The 17,250-nt window shown below is 48.0% G+C and overlaps 1 long non-coding RNA gene across 1 annotated transcript; it reads right to left on the minus strand.

The window, feature by feature from the left end:
- Window positions 1–414: 414 nt before the first annotated feature.
- LOC147576913 (uncharacterized) lies at window positions 415–2,595 on the minus strand. Its single transcript, XR_015240579.1, has 3 exons — window positions 2,340–2,595; window positions 1,168–1,238; window positions 415–1,066 (listed from the first exon to the last, which is right to left on the minus strand). It is a non-coding gene; the product is annotated as an uncharacterized LOC147576913 (long non-coding RNA).
- Between the last annotated feature and the right edge of the window lie 14,655 nt (window positions 2,596–17,250).

Consider the following 17,250-nt stretch of genomic DNA (forward strand, 5'->3'; position numbering starts at 1 on the left):
CTGGTCATACTGTCCCTCATGTACCATGAGTTTTATGGTTTACTTTTTTTAGTCAGGTATTTTGATTGTCAAATTCCCGAGGGGAACCTGAGGGGGAGTAGGCGGTGTCTGTTACATTCTTAAGGGGAACCTTAAACCCGAGGGGGGGGTTGCTGTAGTCTGAGGCTCCTAGCGTTGTTCCAAAATAGGTGTTCCCCCCCCCCCCCCCCCCAGGGATCTCAGGTTCTATCCTTTCCCTCTCTGCCTATTTTATCCTATCTTGTCCAATCATAACAGTAACGGTAGCCTACTAGAGATGGAAAGGAAGCAAAGCCAGGACAGCAAAGAAGTTCTGTGCCAGTCATCTGCTGTCCCAGTAAGGCTATGTAAGAAACAACCAGAAAACTCAGTGGCTTAAAACAAGAGGCTTGTATTCAACTCATGAGGGTAGGAGTCAGATGGACAGCTTTGATCCCAGGTTAATCCTCACGTGTCTACCCTCAGTTGGCAGATTGGCTCTGCTGATCTTGGCTGGGCCTTCCTGCACACCTGGAGCTCCAGCTCAGGGCCGTCACCCCAGCCGCTAGGCCAGGTTCGGGCTCACGTCCGTGGCAGTCCTCCAAGAGACAGAGTGAAGTGTAGGAGGTCTCCTGATGCCTAGGCTTGCGTATGGCACAACACTACTTTTGCTTCATTTTAATGACCCAAACTAGTCAAAAGGCCAGTCCAGGGTCAAGAAGGGAGGAAATAGGTTCTATTACTTGAAAGGAAGAGTTACAGGTCATAGAGTAAGCACGTGACTGCATGGGGCAGCGTAACTGGGGCCATTTTTGCAATCAGCTGCCATAATTTTAGATTGACTCAGACTCTTTGACTCTTAGTAAGAGTATGCAAATTCCAGGGCACGCCACTAGTGGATCGTGACCTTAATGCTGTCACCTTCTGGAGACAACTGGGCTGCAAACCATAGCCACTCTTTATTATTTGCACATCAGTCACCCAAGGCAAATGTTCTTTCCCAGACTGGCTTCTTAGCTGTTTCCTCCCACTGTCCAGCTGGTGTGTGTTCATATAACTCAGGCTTGGTCTAAAATTAGGGTGAGCAAAACATGATTAGAGAGGCGAATTTGTGGCAAAAAAAAAAAAAAAAAAAAAAAGTGAAATCGAACCAAAACTAAATATAAATACCTTTACATGTAGCTTCATTTAGATTACCTGTTCCCACAATCAATGCAGATCCTTAAGAGTTGTTTTCCCTCCTATGTGGAAGAAACCAAAGGAACAAATAAAAAATTAAATTAAAAAAAAAAAAAGGGACAAGCGAAAACCAGACTCTTAAATACAGAGAACAAACTGGTGGCTGCCAGAGGGGAGGTGGGCAGGAAGATGAAGGGATTAAGAGTACACTTATCCCGGGGCTCCTGGGTGGCTCAGTCCGTTGAGTGCCCGACTTGGGCTCGGGTCATTGTCTCACAGCTCGTGAGGTCAAGCCCCACACTGGGACTCACTGCTGTCAGGGTGAAGCCTGCTTTGGATCCTCTATGAGCACCAAGAAATGCATAGAATTGTTGAATCACTATATTGTACACCTGAAGCTAATGTAACGCTGTATCTTAATTATGCTTGAATTAAAAAAAAAAAAAAAGAGTACGTGTGAACCCTCCCCTCCCCGTCTGCCACACTTAGTTCTCCCCAGAGGCAAACAATGGTATTTTTTAAACACGTCCTCCCAGAAATGCACATATAATCAGATATAAACAAATGCATACATATGTCATCTCCTTGCTTCTGCGTTTTTGCATTTATTTGTTTCAATTAACATTACACTTACAAAGGGTTTTCCAAATCAGGGCATAAACACTTTCTCATTCTTTTGTTAGGGCTGCATAATTTTCCATCGTGCGGCCGTATCAGAACTCCTGTCCCCGGTCCCCTACTGACAGCCACCTCATTTGTTTCCCTTCTTCTGCTATTGTGTGACCTCAGCTCTAGAGGACCTGAGCGAGCACAGCAATGGATTCCAGACTTCGGCCCTGTGAAGGGATTGGTGACAATGGCTGCTCTATTATCTTCTGATTGGAGACTTTGTCTTAGCTTGTAACCTTGCCACGTGAGAAACAAACAGAAAATTCCATGAAGACCTTCCGCTTGGCCTGTGCCCAGCATTTTGGGAACTTTATGTTCTCAGTGACCTCCAGAGGAAGGCGTCCGGGAGAGTGGGGAGCCAGCAGGCAAGGAGAATATGATTCAAAGTACAGTCGGCTCTGTTGCATTTTTAAAGGGCTGTTGAGAACTGCTTAGGAGAAGGCCAGTTTGCTCAAGCATCTCTCCGTGCTTAAGAGCTTTTCCACATTACTTACCTCTGCTTTGCTCCCGTCAGCACTTTCTGTCCTGGAGGCAAGTTAGAGATGTGCAGAAACGGAGTTCGGATAAAACTTCAGTACAACGGCCGTGGTAAACTGGATGCTTGGGGATCCCAGAACCCCTCGGGGTAGTCTAAATGCCGCAGTCACCATCTAAGATTCAGGAAGGCCAAATCGGTTCGTATCTTAATTTGTCCAGAGGCAATCATGTATACCAATCGTTTCCAAATGCCAGCTCATGCTGCCTCAGAATCACCCCTGTGGGTTGTTTAAAAAAAATATATATATATTGCTGGGCCCCACCTCACAGACCCAAGGAACCAGCCTGTCTGGAATCTATAACAAGCTGCTGGGTACCTCGGAAGCCTCGTCAGGATTGGGAACTCTACCAAGGCAACAGTGCAGATCAACATGACTGCATTTAGAAACCAGGAAGCTCAGGCCTTACAGACTCGCTGTGTGGGACACACCAAATGTTCCGGCACCCTATCAGCCTGATGCTCGGGCGTGGAAAAGGCTTCACATTCTCTCTGGCTTCAATGGCTTCAAAGGCGAAACTCTATCCCTCTATCCCTATCCTAGCTCCTGGCCAGTCCCGTTTCCGACAGGGGACCCTGAATGTCACTTTGCAATGGTGATCTACAGAGAAACATGGGGTAGGGGTAATGCGGAGCTGAGGACAAGTCCGGTGATCCCCTTGTGGCTCACGTGGATACACGCAAGCCATCATGGCGCCCTAGACGAGGTCCTGGGATTGATCAGGCTGACAAGGAAGCTTGTCTGAAGAGGGATAGTAGATATGAGGCTGGACCACCGTCCCAGGCAGGGAATTACTGCCATGAGGTGGTCCCACTCAAGGAAGAGCAGCTGATTTTTTTTTTTTAAGGTTTTTTTTTTAATGTTTTTTTTTTTTTAATTTAGTTTTGAAGGAGAGAGTGTGAGCAGGGGAGGGGCAGAGAGAGAGGGAGACAGAGGATCTGAAGCAGGCTCTGAGCTATCAGCACAGAACCTGATGTGGGGCTCAAACCCACAAACTGTGAGATCATGACCTGAGCTGAAGTCGGATGCTTAACCGACTGAGCCAATCAGGTGCTCCAAGCGACTTTTCCAAGGGAGTTGTGAACTCTGGGGCCATTGGGTAGTGTTGGTGAGAAGGGAGGGAGGTAGATTCAGGTGCCCCTGTACTCCAGAGAGAACTGTCTTGTCTTTAAGTCCAGGATCAATCTGGGAAGCTCTGTTTTTCCTAGGGGAAACTTGGCCTCCTCACCCTCTCAAGGTCCTCATCATTGGTGGCCATGGTCACCCCACATGTGTGGCCATTCACGGGGTCTCAGGTGGGACCTGTGCCTGACTGCAAAGGGGGTTGTTGATTCTGGGGGGGGTGGGGGGTGGACCATCAGGGGTGGCGACTCTCTGCTAGACCTAACTTACCCTTTTATGTAGGGACAACAGATTTTTCTGTAAGTCTGTAAATTTAATGTCAATGCATTACGTGTTTAATGTCCAAAGCTCCAACCAGGATTCTAGAAGAGCAGACCAGTAACGCTTTGCTATTTCAGGATGTACCTGTGCAAATAAATCCTCTTTTAAAAGTCAAAATCTGTTTCTCAAAATCTGAACAGTGCTTTGTACATAGTTGGTTCTCCGTGAGTGGATGGTAAATTCATGACGATACATCAGCTATCATCCTGAAATTAAGTGATATCTACATATAAAAAGATACCCTCTGCTATGGTTGAAGGTCACAACAATGTTCTTATATTTTGCAATGAGCCTGAGCCGATACTAGAATATTTGCCCCCAGTGACTTGTAATCATCATTCATGCTTTGAAAGTGTGCCACTTGCGTGAAGGAATAAATGGAAAAAGGATTGACATGAAAATGCTTTCATGAATTAAGGAATTTTAGGTAAATACTTCAGAGGGAACAAAACCCCCTTTCTTTTTTTTTTTAATTTTTTTTTTTTCAACGTTTATTTTTTTGGGACAGAGAGAGACAGAGCATGAACGGGGGAGGGGCAGAGAGAGAGGGAGACACAGAACCGGAAACAGGCTCCAGGCTCCGAGCCATCCGCCCAGAGCCCGACGCGGGGCTCGAACTCCCGGACCGCGAGATCGTGACCTGGCTGAAGTCGGACGCTTAACCGACTGCGCCACCCGGGCGCCCCAAAACCCCCTTTCTAAAGCCCCTTTCTCTAAGTACCAATCCGTGCCTAAGCCCAAGGCAACTGGAAGCACCTTTACTCCTACACACACCCTATGTCCTTATAGCTGACACAGAGCTTCCCGAACTGGGGCTCCAAGCACAGGCCTGAGCAGTTGCTGCTGTAAAGATTTTGATCGATGACAAGCCTTTTGTCTTCCTGAGTTGGATTCAAAAGAGATCTGGGGAGACGAGGCGGAGGGGGAAAGGAGAGAAAAGACAGAGGAACCCGGAAGGAAGAGAGTTCGAGGTACCTGCGAGCACCATCACTGTCATTGCCTCCAGCACCTCAGGGTTGTCCGGGACTTGGGCACAACGGAACAGAGAAGAAGGAAAAGAAAAAGTGACCATTTTCTCCATTCCTCCTAAGCATCCGGAACCTCCTTTCTGCTTGTAGAGCCAGAAGGAGAGGGCTTTCTCCTGGAATTTCCTCTATCCATATCTGCTCCTTGCTCCCAATTTTGGGGCTGCCTTGAGTCCAAACCAGGAAACATCAGGGAGAAAAAGGGGGGGGGGCCAGCAGGGGTAGGGCGGACAATGCTGGTTCTCTGGCATTTCACATTCCGGGCTTTCCCAATCCACCCGCCATCACTTATTTTTTAGAGTCCTCGAATAGCTACCCTGTGCATTCTTGCTGGTTTTTAGGGCTGCATTCGCTCGGAGAGAGGGGTGGAAGGTGCCCATCATATCTTCAGTCCTTCTCTTTCGCTTTGCAGGGATTCCGTCTCACTCTGCTTAACAGACTGTAAGCTGATAAACTAGGGTTTTAACCTTTATTTCATTCTGAGATGAGTTCACAAAGGCAAGAGTCGCCAGGGAAGAAGTTTATCTAGTAAGGAAAGTAACCTAAGTTTGGTTTCTTAACTTTTTAGCTCACTTCGCTTCCTCTTCAAGATCATGAGCAAGAAAAATCAAAGCCTGATTACCATGCAGGATGTGCACCTGCTGAGAAAAAGGTCTACAACGTCTTAAGGTACTCAGAGCACAAAGTAAGCACGAGACCTTAAGGTCAGAGTTGTAGTCTAAGAAAATAGGCTATATGGTCCATACAGAGAGGTCTTTCATACACGCCTCGGGATTTAACTGCAAGAACGCTAACAAGCTTGCTTTCTCAAAGCTTTTTGAAAACATTCATCCAGTTGCCAAGACCAGGGTGTTCTTCATCAAGGACTTCCTAGCAGATAAGATTTAATTTGCACTTCTGTTGGCCTTGTTGGGGAGGGTGAATTCCAGGGAGTGATGTATGTTTTCTGTAAACTCAGCAAGCCATTGTTGAACAGAATTTCTGCAGATATTGTCAGTGGGAATATAATTTGGGTCAATGAATCATAAATTCTATTTTGGTAATTTGCCGAAGACAACATCGAGAACATAGCTATCCCAGTGGGGGAAACTGGAAAGAGACATTCATAACTTTAACAGCATGGCAATAGGGCAGGGAGGGGGGCGGCAAGAAGGGAGACACATTCTGCTTAACAGATTGCAGACTTGTTTTCAACCAATTAGTCACCGAGCAGGTAGGATACTCTTTTTCTTCCAAGCGCTGGGGGTGGCTATGAAGCAGTGACCACGGTCTGCCCAGCCACAAACAAACAGGAACATGACACTTGGGGTAAGTCCCCTAAGGTTCTCGGGTGACTACCTCCGTTCAGTTGATCAACCCATGAACTTGTCCCTTGGAACAAATCCACAGACATGAAATGCGACAGCCTCGTGCTGCTGGTGTCCTAGTTTCTGTAGGTTACAGAAAAAGAGCCAGTTCACACACTGGCTTTATCTTTCCTTCCTTTTGCTTCACAAACTCAGGTGGAGCTATGGGTTCAAGGAGACTCCGGTGGGGGGAGGAGCAGTGGAAACAAGTGCCAGGAAGAATGAGCTGTTCGTTAGATGTGGCGTTTCCTTAACACATTTTTTTTTTTCAGTGTAGGCTCCACCCCCAGTGTGGAGCCCAACGTGGGGCTTGAACTCATGACCCCGAGATCAAGATCTGAGCTGAGATCCAGAGTCAGCCACTCAACTGACGGAGCCACCCTGGTGCCCCTCAGTACAATTTTATCTGCTTTATTTAAAAAAAAAAATTTTTTTTTTACATTTCTTTATTTTTGAGAGACAGAGAGAGATAGAGTGTGAGTGGGGGAGGGGCAGAGAGAGCGAGACGCAGAATCTGAAGCAGGCTCCAGGCCCTGAGATGGCAGCACAGAGCCCGACGCGGGGCTCGAACCCACGAACCGCGAGACCATGTCCCTAGCCGAAGTCGGACGCTTAACCGACTGAGCCACCCAGGCGCCCCTACAATTTTATCTGCTTTATAAGTGAAGAGATGGGAAGACTAAAAATAACAAAGAAACCCCAAGTCATCCTTATTCATCCTAGGAATTAAATCGAGGACCCTCGGGGCGCCTGGGTGGCTCAGTCGGTTGAGCGTCCGACCTCTGTTCAGGTCATGATCTCACGGTCTGTGGGTTCGAGCCCCACATCGGGCTCTGTGCTGACAGCTTGGAGCCTGGAGCCTGCTTCAGATTCTGTCTCTCTTTCTCTGACCCTCCCCCGATCATGCTCTGTCTCTGTCTCAAAAATAAGTAAACATTAAAAAAATTTTAAAAATAAATAAATAAATCGAGGACCCTCGACCAGAATGCCCTTCTTCTTAGCTCATCAGGGTCCCGGAGGAAGAGACGAATCGTACCTGAGGGCGGATGTAAAACCAAGGTCAGACAATTCCGCGTTTACCCTCTGTTGGCAGCCTCCTCACCAATCAGTCCTCAAGAGTTTTGCTCGAGTGAGAAAGCTGCCCTTTGTTTCTGACAAGGACAAACAAGAAAACTGGAGTTTGCAGTAGGAGGGATTTGGATTAGATGTGAGGAAGGATTGTTAGACTCCAAGTGTTGTGAGGCAGAGGGATGAGTTATGAGAGAGAGAGACAGAGAGAGACAGACCTGCTAAAGATTTTAGAGACAGCTCTCTTCATGGGGTGATCAAAGTCCTTCCAGGAGGACCAATGAATTACATGGGGAAGGGAAAGAGAAACGACCTTCTTTCAAAAGAAGCAGTGGCTGGGGTGCCTCGGTGGCTCAGTCAGGTTGAGCGTCCGACTTCGGCTCAGGTCATGATCTCACGGTTCGTGGGTTCGAGCCCCGCATCCGGCTCTGTGCTGACAGCTCAGAGCCTGGAGCCTGTTTCGGATTCTGTGTCTCCTTCTCTCTCTGCCCCTCCCTGACTTGTGCTCTGTCTCCCTCTGTCTCTCAAAAATAAATAAACATTACAGAAAAATTTCAAAATGAGCCTTGGCCGCGCGCCCCCCCCCCCCCACTGGGGAAGAGCTATGTCCGTTTCTTAAGGGGGACAGAAAACCACCTCCCCAAGTTTAAAAGACATTCTTAGTGACAGAACAACAGCGGCATCCCGGAGTGGGGCTTCCCAAACCCGGCTGCCTGTGAGAATCACTGGGGACTCCGGGAGCCATCCCAGTCCAGTTAGATCAGAAAGTGTGGGTGGTAGGGCCCGGGCATTGATATTTCTTTCAAAGCTTCCCAGGTGATTGGAAAGTGCATCCAGGGTTGAGGAACGCCACGTGAGAGGTAGAGCTGACAGTCTGTACTCTCTTTGAGGTCTTTCTAGTGGTCCAAACATTCATTTGGCTGGACCAAGGAAGTACAGGGTGTCTCCTTATAGGTGTTGTGTTTTCGATTTGATTCGATTGCTGTGGCGGAGGACCAGGGCCCCGGGCATTACACCGTGAAGGCAGGTGCCGCTGTGAAGGCAGGGGACACAAGGGAGTCACTTTAACAGCCTTGTTTCAAGAGCCCAGGAAGACGGCACCTGTGACTCAGTGGCCGGGAGGCTCCCTACAGACAAAGGGAGGCTGTGATTCTGTGCTGGAATAAGGGTCTCCAGGCTGCTGAGTACAAGCTGCTGGCTCATCCTCAACGATCACAGGGCAGAACACGGTGAATCGGTCATCTGCGGTACAAAGGAGACACATCGTGAAGCCTAGCGACCGAGTACATAAAGGCAGCAAAGTGGGGCACCTGGGTGGCTCTGTCAGTTAAGCGGTCCGACTCTTGATTTTCGGCTCAGGTCACGATCTCACGGTTTGTGGGTTCGAGCCCCAAGATAGGCTCTGCATTGACAGCTCAGAGCCTGCTTGGGATTCTCTCTCTCTCTCTCTCTCTGCCCCTTTTCCCTGCTCATGCTTACTCGCTCTCTCTCCCTCTCTCTCTCTCAAAATAAATAAACATTAAAAAAAAAAAATAAAGGCAACAGAGTGCAGGGGTTAGGAATTCCAGTTCCGAATTCGGACTTCCCTAGGTTCAAGTCCTACCACATACTGACTTCATGCCCGTGGGCATATACTTAATTTCAGTTTTGGTTTTCTTACCTGTAAGATGAAACCAGTAATGGTAACTGTCTCCTATCGTTGTGGTGATTCAGGGAAATGATAAATGTCATAGCTGGCGTTGTGTTCAATAAAAGCTGCCCGCGTTTAGTTTGTTGGGGCGGGCGTTTTGCCGCAGTTGCTGCGGTGATAGCGGGGAGATGGAGGTTTCCTGGACAACAGGGCGGTGGCATTGGAGACCGAGGAAGAGGTGGGAGAGAAAGGCATCAGCCGGGACACCAGGCTGGTGCCGGCCGCTGCTTTTCCAGGCCATGGGGCACCTTCACAGCCCCCGTACTTGGTAGGGAAGGAGGGCACCCCTACTCAGGGTGGCCCTGTATCTGCTCAACTTTAAGAGCAAATGAAGTCAGGGGCACCTAGGTGGCTCAGTCGGTTGGGCATCTGACTCCTGGTTTCGGCTCAGGTCACGATCTCATGGTTGGTGAGTTTGAGCCCCGCGTTGGGCTCCGTGCTGACAGTGTGGAGCCCGCTTGAGATTCCGTCTCTCCCTCTCTCTCGGCCCCTTCTGCATTCTGTCTCTCTCTCTCTCTCTCAAAATAAATAAATAACAACAACAAAAAGAGCAAGTGAAGCCGTCACCTGGTCTTCAGGCATATCATCCCTGGAGATTCTGAGTAAGAAATTTGGGGGTGGAACCAAGGAATCTGTATTTTCTTAAGAGATCTCTGGGCGATTTGGCCACACAGACAGGTTTGAGACACTTAGTGCAATCTGCTCAGTCCAGTTAGAAGGGGTCAGGAAAGCCCCTCTGCCCGAGCTCGCAGGCTCGCTCTTGTGTTTCTCGGCCAGAGATCAGCGGCTCAGGAGCCCCATGAGACAGACAGCTGTGTGATCAAGTACCTTCTGTTCAAGAGCACTTGGGCCTTGATGTGAGATCGCAGAGACCTAGCACTTGAGATCGAATTCAACAAGTATACAGAATACTTAAGAGGAAGAGAGGCAAGAGGTGATTTGGGGACAGGGGTGATGTGGGAACAAGAGGGGGCTTTTGGCGACATAAAAAAAAGAGGCCATCTGGGAGGCGGACAAAGGGAGTGCATACACTTGGAAGGTGGAGAAAGGGCCCAAGGTGAAAGGAGGGAGGGTTCCAAAGACAAGCCTGCTTCCTTCACCATCTAGTTACAACCCAGAAACTGCTGTGGACGGGGCACCTGCTGGATGACAAGCCTTGTGCCAAATAGTTTAACACCCACTTGATTTTCACAGCTGCCCTACAACAAAGGCTGTTATATGTATTCTATACTGTATTCTTACAATGAAGTCAGCTAGGGGAAAGAAAATACTATTACGAAAATCATGAGGAAGAGAAAATACACTTATAAGACTGTACTTATTGGGAAAAAAAATCTACATATAAATGGACCCGCACAGTTCAAACCTGTGTTTGGGGATCAACTGGGTAAGCTCCTAGAGAAGAGAGCTGGGGAGCTCGTCTTGTGGACAAAGGTGGAATCTCTGAGGGAGTGTATTTAAGCAAGAGATGGGGAGGAAAAGGATTCCAGGCCTAAGGAAGACTATGCATGATGACTGGAAGTGAGATTGGGGTGTGGCCACCGACGAGCCTGGGAGAGGTTCAGCAGAGCTCGGGTGTTGAGCATGCATGATGTGTTCCTTTTTTTTTAAGTTTATTTATTTATTTTTGAGAGAGAGAGAGAGAGAGAGAGAATTCCAAGCAGGCTCCACACCATCAGCGCAGAACCCGACGTGGGGCTCAAGCTCACAACTGTGAGGTCATGACCCGAGCCAAAATCAAGAATCAGGTGCTCAACCAAGGGGGCCAAACCCGGTGCCATGATGTGTTACTTTTTTTTTTTTTAACACGTGTCACATTTTTGCGTGAATATCTGCCTGCCTCTCTCTCCCCACCAGCCTGTGAGCTCTGTGAAGTCCCTGTCTTTATATTCTCAGGGGCCAGCCCGGAAGACAGCGCATAGGAAGTGCTCAGTAAATGCTGCACTGAACTCAGTGGTACCAGAGCTCCGGCCTCGGCCTCGTCTGGTGCCTTTCCCTTCCCCAGCAGTCTGGTTCCCAGCTTGTGTCCTGAACTTGCTTGAGTCACGGCAATGCTCTTCTACACGAGGAAAAGGCAGCAACATCTGTAAGGACCTGTGAGTATCCTGATGCACCAATCGTTCAGATTGTTGGAGCTACAAAGTTTGTCTACGCAAAACCCTTGGGAACAAGGTGGGATCATGTGGACATTGAAACCTGCTCTCTTTCCTTACTTGCCAGAAAAAAACTCTGTAGGTCATCGGGGGTTTTTTAGGTCCTATTTCCCACAAGACCTAGATGCAATTCATTATCTAATTGTTCTCTCCTTAAAAAAACAAACAAAAAAAAAAACCCAAAAAAACCCAACCTAGTATTTTAAGACAAGTCATGTTTTTTTTAAGCCATTAAGTAAATCACATGCTTAATAACTAGTTTCTAAAAAAAATCTGTTTCCTCTAAGGTTCTTCTTGACTTTCAGGGGAATCTGAGAAAATCTGGAGCAAGGCTGTGTTCAGTCCCTCAAGTTGCCCCTGCTTCTCTGGAAGAAATAGCCCACGTCCTTTCGCTCCTGCACTCCCCATGTTGGGGGATCCCCTTATTTTTGGACAGTCTCTGGTTTCAGTGGCCAGTGTCCTTCTGCCCCTGGGTCCTACTCACCCTTCAGGAGAGACAGTCCTGCTCCGTCCTTCCCTTCAGTACTTTTCCTTCCGGGTGTCCCATGCTTCAGTCACATAAATGACTTATTATTTCACACACTCGCAGATGCAGTCACAGTCCCCTTAGAACCCGTCTACCATTCCCAACTTCCTGATGGACGCACACAGAGGAAACCCAGCCCTCTACGGCTGCTATTACTGCCACCGACACTACCAGCAGATGTTTAATCAGCACTTACCGAAACTAATTCACATCATCTTCCGAGGCAGGTACATTATCCTTCCTTTAAAGACGAGGCAGTCCGGTTCCAAACTGTGCTCTTAAGCATCCCATTATGCTGCATTCTGTGAACAATTCCTGCAGCGGAGTAGACAGAAGGTGACCTTTGAGGTTGGAAATTTCCTTGGCTTTGACATTTATTAGTTGAGTGATCTTGAGCAGGTTACTTGGCTTCTCTGAGCCTCCGTTTTATTATCTGTAAAAGAAGAATTTCTACCTTGTAGTAATGAAGAAATAAAATCAGAGGCTCTCATCTTTTGAGTCAGCTACAGAGATTTATTCCTAAATGTCTACTCTGTGTCTTTCTTCCCAACCCTTGCTTGGTGCCATAAGCCTGAAGTCCCTGAACGTCCAAGGCCTCAAACCCCAAAGGCCACAGATCTGAACATCCCTGGAGGACCAGTATAGCATCAGAACTACAGCTATTCCAAAGTAGGCCTGTTAGTCTGGGTCCTCCCAGAAGTAGGGGTGGGGGCAAAGCGGGATTAAATGTGTGAGGACTTGGTTAAAGGAAATGTCCGCATGAGAGAAAGGAGAGAGGAGGCTAAGAAGGACTAAGAAGGAGAGTTCTTTGATCACGAATCAAGTGTGAGCAGAGGGAGGAAGGTTGGGAAAGGCATCCTCGACTTCTGTGCAGTCTAGAGAGGGTTTGGCAAAGCAGTCTGGGAGTCTCTGAGCCAACACTGCTGTCAAGGATGGTCAGCGTCTCTCAAGAAGGGTCTGCCCCATTATCCCCACCCCACACAGTCATTACCTGGGAACAGCCCCTGGGAGGCATGTCCTCTTTGCCCACTGGATGTCAGAATATGGTAGCTGGGGCCCTGGTCGGTGATGCTGAGTCCCTCCTAAATCAAAGCCTGGCAGGGAAAGGAAAAACATGTACTTCCTTGTCTTAAGGGTAGAGTACCATTCCACGACTTTCCTAGCAACTGGAACGTTTCTTGAAAATAAAAGGTTGGGAATCTTTGGGTTTTATTGTTGAGTGGTCCCATCTTTAATATTCTAGTACTCTATACTCACAGTCTCAGAGAATTCTAGAAAGCCAGCTGGTATCAGATTTTAGAATTTCCTCTATGTCTCCGTGAAAGGGAGTCTGTGGTAAGGGTCAAGAGGCAGTCACTAGGTCCCTGTTTCTGGGAATGAAGAGTTGGAGCCTCAGAAGCCCTAAGTTAGTGGCCTTGGGTCTACCCTTGCCTGTGAGCCTCAGCTTCCTTCCTGATCACGGGCTTGCTGCATCATTATCTACTAGCGTGATTCAACCTAGCTGTGAATTAGCTAGAATTACCCAAGGAACTTTTTAATAATACACAGCACAGACCTATTTAATCAGTGTCTCTGGGGGTGGGGCACAGAAATCCGCATTTTCCAAAGCTCCCTAAATGATTCTCATGGTTAGCCTGGTATGGAAACCCTGATGAGGCACACAAAACCGTCTATTAAGGAAGACTGGGAAGCCAGGAGGAAGAGATTTACCAGCTGCACTTGAATTCCAAACCATATTTTGTTCCTTGCTTGGGAACTGCCCTACATCTAGGCATTCACCTACACTGGGCCCAATCGTGTATCTTTCATGGTTCAGTCTCATTAGCATGTGTCATTGCCAGGCACACATGATCCAACGTTGACCCATGGCACTCCCAGAGGAAGGCAGTCCAGATGTCTCTCTTGCATTGTTTTCAGAGGAATTTTTACTAAAGGTCCAAGTGTTCAGAAAGCTCGTTACCTTCTCTTAGTGGATGAGAGCCATCTTGGTCACGATGTCAGTAGAATGGAAAACCCAGACACTTGTAGAATCAGACACAAAAATCCATCATGCAGATGCATAGTTAGCTCTCCCTCCCCATGCCCTCCTGTGGTTATACTTCTGCCTCGCATGTGCCCTGCAAAACTGACCTCAGCTCCCTGAGAGCTGACGGCTTACTGCTACTTAATACAGAGATGTTCTCTGGATCGGATGCCTATCCTACGCAAGGGTGTGATTGGGTGTGACCAACCCTTCTGCTGCCTTGTAGGTTCGAGTTCCTGGCAATAGTGCCTGGAAGGAAGGTGCTCGAAAAGGTTTATTGAACAAAGAATAGTTGGTTCTTGTTTTGGGCCATAGCCTCTGCCAATGTGCTGAGCCCTGCTCAACACCAATACCCACCTGGGATTGCAAATAAAGGAAATAGTGACACTGAAAATGCAGTACTTGTTAGGCACAGTGCTCAGTGCTTTCCATGAATCATCTCTTTAATCCCCCAACAACTCCATAACGAAGGTACTATTGCTGCCATTTTGTGGATGAGGAGGTAATGAACTTGCTCAGTGTGAAAGGGAGTGAGTGCAAGAGTCCATACTCAACCATCAACATCAGAGACTTGCAAAGGCATTTTCTTATCGTCCCTCCTCTTTATAAAAGGCTGTTTTAATCAGAATAACCCCATTCACTGAGAGTTTCTCAAGGGGTCTCTACTGGGAACCCCCATTTTCCAGGCCCCTTCAAAATCCTTGTAGGTCTGGCTCCACGTTCTCCCAGCACAACCCCGTGGACTCTCAGCCCTGGGCCCCGATCCACCTGTGCTCCCCACCTCCTATCCCCTCTCTTTCCTTCTCAGACCTCCTGGGGGCCCTGCCTTCTCTCTTCCTGGGGGCCTGGAGAAGGTGCTGGCCCAGTGAGTTCGGTGACATGACCACCCCCCTGCTTCATTCCTCTCCTGCTCCCTGTGGGCCTTGTCTGTCACCCATGTCACAAGCACTGTCAGTTGGTGACAGAGAAGAGGAAGGGCAGTCTTCTTGTGGAGTCTAACTTCGTTGTTACTCTTCAATTTAGTGACCTCGTAAAGTTAGTTTCTTTGCAAAACTTTTTTAACCTTTATTTATTTTTGAGAGAGAGAGAGAGAGTGTGAGCAGGGGAGGGGCAGAGAGAGAGGGAGACACAGAATCGAAGCAGGCTCCGGGCTCCGAGCCATCAGCACAAAGCCCGACACGGGGCTCGAACTCACAAACTGTGAGATCACGACCTGAGCTGAAGTTGGGCACTTATCTGACTGAGTCAACCCAGGCGTCCCCATGAAGTTAGTTTTTTTGGATGCAGCAACAGAAGTGTTTCACTTACTTGTATTTTACCATAATATAAAACGCTCTCTTTTTCTTCCTGTTTTGCCCGACTTTGCTCAAGTTCCCTCAGGATCCACAGGGTCAGTGGATAATATATTGTCCATCTCAACACAGACCCTCTCCCCTGGACCTGGTTAGAATCCCTGACCGGGCTGGCACACAGTGAGGTTCTGCTGTCAGGGCGAGCCTCTTCTGGTCTCCTAAGGATTGACTCTGTGTCGTCTCCCTTCTCTGACAGTGTGTCAGCCCAACCCGAATGCCAGCTGCCTCCCTAGATCAATCCTTAGGTGTTGTCACCCGGAAAGGTAAAGAGAGCCAGTTTTCACGAACGGTGGTGCAGCCTGGCTCTCTGGATTACGACTGAAAGGTTGACGTCAGAGGCTGAGGGCTCAGCTCTTGTTGGGCTTGGGCAAGGCGGTGGCAGAAGGAGTCAGTCATTGTCAACCGGCTTTAGAAAACAGAATTATGTGTCTGGCTAGAGAAAGATGAGATATTGGGCACACTCAAGATGCTGGCATTCTGTTGCTGCTCTGCCTTGGACGTGTGATCTGTCAGTCATTCATTCATGCAGTGTCATCGTCGTCTTCTTCTTCTTCTCCATCTTCAAGCTTATTTATTTATTTTGAGAGAGTGAGAGCAGAGGAGGGGCAGAGAGAGAGAATCCCAAGCAGGATCCGCACTGTCCACACAGAGCCTGATGCCGGGCTCAAACTCAGGAACCACAAAGTCACAACCTGAGCCAAAACCAAGAGTTGGACGCTTAACCAACTGAGCCACCTGGGGGCCCCCACGCAGTACTCTTCTAAGTGCCTGGGCCCATCACCATGAAGGAGCCATGCGTGGCCCTGGGCCTCATGGAGCCAAGAATCAGGGGACACTGACTGTCTCTGTGCCATTTTTGCCCTCCTGAGAATGAAGTTGAGTGACGAAAAGCCAAGTAAGTGGCTTTTTTCTAAAATGTTTTGAGGATGTGGGAGATAAACTTTGATTTTGCTTTATCAGTTATCCCTTCTAGTGCCCTCCAGATTGGGACGGCACAACGTCAGGATGGAAATGGAGACGCCGAAGGAAAAGATAAGTGTGTAAATGGTAGGGCTGACTTGTCCCAGATGTGTTTAAATGGGATTGTCGACATAGCCTCCCAGAGCCATGCCATTCTTAGGGTACACTCATGATTCATTCATTCGTTCGATCATTTATTAAACATCCTCAGTACGCCTACTGTATGCCAGGCACAGAGCTAAGTGCCAGGAGCTCAAAGTCAAATAAGACATAAGCCTTGACAGCCTTGACCTCAATAAGCTTGGGTCCAGTAATCGAGACTGCCGTGTTAAATAACCAAGGGCAGAGACAGAGGGACGTGCACTGTGATGAAGGCACGCACGGGGCGTAATAGGACACAAAAGAGAAATTGGCCAGTTCTACCGGAAGGAGTCAGCATCTCTCGAGCTGAGTTTTGGAGGGTAGATATGAATTCCCTTGGCAGCCAAGAAGTAGGGACATGGGAAAACATGAGCAAAGAACAAGACACGCCAAAGAAGTGACCGGTATGTTTGTAAAGCCAGAGTATGAAGAGTGACGATAGAATATGAAGTGTATAGAGTAGGAAGTGATAGATGTGAAGGGATGATAGTGTTTAGGGGCATAAAGAAGGCATGAGAGGAAACGATCAGAGGTGAGGATTGAGGAGTAGTCAGCAATCAGACCTCAGGAGACTAACATGCCATGATAGGGAGTTTGGAATTATCCTGCAGATCATGTGGAGTCACTGATATTTCTCAGATAAGGAAATGACATAACCATGTTTGTAGTTTATAAATGTTTTATACATCATAATATACTGTATAAAGTTTCCTCTGGTAACACCAAGGGGAACAGGTTGAATGAGGGGGGCAAGAGACTAGAAGCAGGGACATCATCTAGAGATGTATCTGTCAATTTCTTCAGTTGACACTCACGAAAACCCAATTTAAGCTAGCGTAAGCTGAATATACAGATAAAGAAGGAGAAAGCCATATAGTAGGTTGTAAAGGCTTCAGGGACAGCTGTATCCAGGAGTGCAAACAAGGCCATCAGATCTCTCTCTCCATCTCTGGACCCTGCCAGTTTTCTCTTTACTTTGTGTGTCACGTTCTGTCACGCTATAGACAGATCATGTCCACATGGTGGGAATGAGGGTTGCTGGAAATCTCAAGACTGTATCTTGTTGCAGAAGTGAAAGAGACTCTATTCCTCCCAGAATCCTTACGTCAAATTTCACGGAAGCACTTTGGTTGGCTCCGCAT

The sequence above is a fragment of the Puma concolor genome, chromosome D1 (genome assembly GCF_028749965.1).
Source record: "Puma concolor isolate L17-30 chromosome D1, mPumCon1.1.hap2, whole genome shotgun sequence".
Lineage (NCBI taxonomy): Eukaryota > Metazoa > Chordata > Mammalia > Carnivora > Felidae > Puma > Puma concolor.